This window comes from Vombatus ursinus, unplaced genomic scaffold (genome assembly GCF_900497805.2).
Source record: "Vombatus ursinus unplaced genomic scaffold, bare-nosed wombat genome assembly UNPS02014814.1, whole genome shotgun sequence".
Lineage (NCBI taxonomy): Eukaryota > Metazoa > Chordata > Mammalia > Diprotodontia > Vombatidae > Vombatus > Vombatus ursinus.
The window spans coordinates 2,581,603-2,586,217 of record NW_020954592.1 but is presented as its reverse complement, the minus strand read 5'-3'; the positions used below and the strand labels follow the sequence as shown (position 1 = coordinate 2,586,217).

The 4,615-nt window shown below is 37.8% G+C and overlaps 1 long non-coding RNA gene across 1 annotated transcript; it reads left to right on the top strand.

The window, feature by feature from the left end:
• Positions 1 to 618: 618 nt before the first annotated feature.
• Positions 619 to 4,400, top strand: LOC114022961. Its single transcript, XR_003566727.1, has 3 exons — positions 619 to 835; positions 3,407 to 3,509; positions 4,333 to 4,400. It is a non-coding gene; the product is annotated as an uncharacterized LOC114022961 (long non-coding RNA).
• The last annotated feature ends 215 nt before the right edge of the window (positions 4,401 to 4,615 follow it).

Here is a 4,615-nt window from a genome sequence, read left to right as displayed (position 1 = left end):
CTTCTTAGCCCTTTCCATTCACCTTTCATGCTCCACTCTTCCCCTTCCAGAACTAGCCAGGCTGTACAAGTTACTCTGAAGCTCTGGAGAATTATTAGAAAGACCAGAGGGGGAGGGGCAGAGCTCTGCTTGTCCCTGGTTAAACACACACACACACACACACACACACACACACACACACACACACACGCACACCTCAGTTGTAGTGAATTTGTATACTGTTTTTCTAGTTCTATATTTTTCACTTTGCATTAAGCCTCTATTATCTTTTGCTCCCTCAGGATTATTAGGGGAAGTTTATAAGGAAGAGATTTCCCTCTGGATCTATATATATTTATTTACTTTTTATTGTCCTACTCTTTGAATATATAATCTATATGCAATTTATCCTACTTATTTTTTTTTCTCTTAGGTTCAGTATTTCTTCCCCTTCTTATATTTATTTTTCTTCTTTTTGTTCCTGTTATGGTCTGTTTGATAATTTAATTTTATTTGTTTTTACCTGTCTTTCTCCTCCCACTTCCGTAACCCTTCAACTCCCTCTCCTACCTCCCACCCCCACATCCTTTTGCTAACTTCTCTGTAACGTACCCAAGACTGTCAGGTGGTGGAGGAGCAGTGGTTGGGGTGGAGTGATAAAGAGTAGGCCAATTTCTCTTCACAGAATCATGGAATTTGAAAGTCAGAAGGCACTCCAAAGGCCATCTAGTCAAACGCATGAAAGGAACCTCAACCGTACCTTACTTAATGTCAGGAAGCTGGCCAACTTTGGCTTATGAAGCCTCCAAAGAAGAACCCGCCACCTCTCCAGGCAAGTTGATCCACTTTTGGGCAGGTAAAATTGTTAGGAAGTTTTTCTTTAAATTATTTGCCTCTTTTTTTCCCCCCACTTCCAGGGACTATTTTTCCTTTTATTTGTTTGTTTTTTTGATGAGGCAGTTGGGGTTAAGTGATTTGCCCAGGGTCACACAGCTAGTAAATGTCAAGTGTTGAGGCTGGATTTGAACTTGGGTCCTCCTGACTCCAAGGCTGGACTTCTATCCATTGCACCACCCAGCTGCCCCTAGGGGCTATTTTTCATTTTGTCTTCATATCCTTAGCACTTAAACTCAATCCTCTGCACATAATAGGTGCTTAAGAAATTTTGTTGTGGTTATGCAGAAAAATAATTAGCAGATGGTAAAAATAATATCATTTATATAGCACATTTAAGGTTTGCAAAGGCTTTACAAATATTATCTTTTTTTTTTTATTCTTACAACAACCCTGAGAGGTGCTATTATTATCCCCATTTTATAGATGAGCAAACTCAGGTAGACAGGTTAAATGACTTGTTCAGAATCTCACAGCATTAGAAGAGTGAGTAGCCTTATCCACATGTATTCCTTACATGTGTGCCACACTACCATTATTTTCTAAGTTTGTGTCTACTCTTCCCAGAGATGCTGAGTATGTTTTGCAGGAGAGTGTGCCCCATGTTTATTTGGGATATTTTTGTAGCTACTGTTCTTACTAGGTGGTGTAGTAGACAGATTGCAAGGCCTGAAGTCAGAAGGACTCATCTTATTGAGTTCAAACCTGGGCTCAGACACTTACTAGCTGTGTGACTCTGGGCAAGTCACTTGACCCTATTGGTATCAGTTTCCTCATCTGTAAATTGATCTGGAGAAGGAAATGACAAACCATTCCAGTATGTTTGCCAAGAAAACCCAAATGGGGTCACAAAGAGTTGGACACGACTGAACAACAACAAAAATATGTCAGAAAATAAAACCAACATAAAAAACCCAAGACATCAGTAAAACTCTTTTTTTTTTAAAGGAAAAAGAAAAAAAATACTGTTTTGTATAGATTAGGCCTTCTGGTTGCCAGGAAGGGAGTATGGTACAATGCAAAGCACTCTAAATTTGGAGTCAGAGGACCTGGGCTGGTCTTTATTATTTTTGTGACTTAATCTCTCTGGGTTTCCCTTCTCTTATTTGCAGAATGGAAGAATGGGATTAAGTGATCCTTTCCAGCTTTAAATTCTATGATTTTGCATATATAGAAAGGGTGGAAAATTTCTCATTCATGACAGAGATTCTGCCTCTCCCTGCCCTTGCCCCAACTGCAGAAACCTTGCTCTGAGCTTGACAAGTGTTCAACAAATTAGTGATTATCATGGGAAAATCCATAACCCAATTCATTTGTACTCCCTTCAAATAAGAGTGACTGTGTCCTTATTCATTTTCTCTGTTTGTTAGCTTTTTATTGAATATGCCCATCATTCATTAGCCCTTGGGCACATTCACAAGTATCATTGAAAAGACATTTCTTGTCATCACAATCAATATTAGACAACATGAAAACAAGGCATGTGCACACTAACAAATAAATAAATAAATAAATAAATAAAGACAAGGAAATCCGCCTGGCTTCTTACAGTTTGCAAATAAATAAGCAGATCCTACCATAATAAAAATGAAGAATTTAAAGGTCCAGTGGGGCTTCTAATAGCTGAGGGATTCTGGATACTACTAATTTAAACATAGCGCTTTCAGCTTTCTCTTCCGTCAATCCATCATTATCTCTATCTTATCCCAGTCATTGCTATATGTAAGATCATGCACAGTGGATGAAAAACACACAGATATAGGGAGAAAACCTCTTTTTTCTCCCCCTTGCTTCCTATATTTCTAAAGTGGTATTTGGTGAGTGGGGAAGGGTTAGAGGTGATTTCCTGGATTATGGATTCTGGGTTGGTCAAGGATCAATCTTGGTGACACCATTAGTACAGCTGTCAGGTACTTGACGAGTTCCTGAAGACAGCTTGCCTTGAGACATTGTAAACTAGTACATTTTCCTACTTGTGTTTCTTTGGTTTGGAAGTTACAGAAAGTATTTGGCTGTTCTCTGGAATATAAATTTTGCTCTTTTGGGTCTCTCATGAGCTGCTAATACACACATTTTCCACATGAATTCCTTTAACCAGGCAGTACCCTATTGAACACAATAGTAATAAAGAAATACAATACCATAACAGAAACATATTGGTCTGATCAATGTTTTACATATTTTGGTTTTAGCATAACAAACTATAGAGGCTGCTAAATTAAATTCAATAGGCCCCAAGGTATTCGCATAAAAAAAAAACCAGCTTAAAACTTGGGTTCTTTTTAGTCATGAAATGTTTGGAAATGACATTGCAAAGGATTATTTAATTTTGCAAGCCAAACAGATATTAAATGTAAATTCTTCAGCTGTGAATGTAAATACAAATGTAAATTCTTCATGTGTACATGTTATACACATGCATGAAAATGAAAGTCCATCAAAAGACAATCTTGGAGCAATTCTGGTTGATTTGATGACCCTGTTTTCAACTATTTATGAAGCTAATAATGGTTCTCTGTGTATACCCCTATAGAGCGAGCTGTACTCATGCCGAATGCCTCCCCTGATGTCCTGTTGTGGGGTATCCTGAACCTCTGAGAAGTTCTGCTAATATGGAGAGTTTGAATATGGACCAGGTACTAGGCTGCATGTCTATCATGTGAGATACCTAGTTAGATTCTGAGATGCTCATCCCCAGAAAACTGACCACTAGGTGATGGATCTGTTGGCCATGACAATTCATGAAGGCTGCCTTCCTGGACTTTGGAGGAATTTTAGTCTGCTTTGATAAAGAGAGTATGCACAGCTGATGAAATCACAGATCCATGAAGTAGTTAAGTGAGAAAAATCCATATACTACTAAGCACAATACCCCAGTATCTTATATACAAGAAACACTCAAAAACATTTATTGATTTTGTGATTGAATAATGAGAGACAGCTTGGAGTAGTAGCTAAAGAGCTGACCTCAGATTCAGACAGATGTGTGTTCAAATCCAGACTCTGACTTGTTCATGCTGTGTGATCTAGGGCAAATTAGTCAATCTTTCCGTTCTCCCACCCATTCTCTAAATCTATAAGTTTTAGAGAAAGTGCAACTCTGCATTTTTAGAGTAAGTTTCTTACAGTTCCCTACACCTATAAAATCATGAGTTTGGTAAAAAAAAAAAAGAGTGAATCATAAGGGTATATATTATATAAGCATAGATATATATATTGGAGTGTATGTGTAGTAGATCTGAATGTAGACAAGCTAAATCATTATTATGCTCATGTATATTACAGGTAGTGTTCAATATCTGCCTATTGTATTGGCTATTATCCAATAACATTCATTTTTTATTTATGCTCATCATGAGCACCCTAAAGTAAAATAATCAAGTATTCCATAAAAGGATGTTTCTTATTACATTTGGATGTCCAAACAACTCTGTAAACTCTTTCATTTGCTTCTTTAAGGAGAACCCAGGAGTCCTCCTTCCATGTGAGGAAGCATAACTTAGTGGATGGGGTGCTCGACTTGCAGGTAGGAAGACATATTCAACTTCCACCTCGGATATTTGCTAGCTATGTTTCCTTGGGTAAATCACTTAACCTTTCAAGAAAGTTGGACTCAGAAAGTGCCCCTTCCAGCTCTAAATCTATGATTTTATGATTTAGCTTCCTCTTATACTCTGGTTTCATTTACAGTGGGAGATAGCTAGGAAAAGAACCAGAAGACTATGTTATCGCCAAAGCCAAA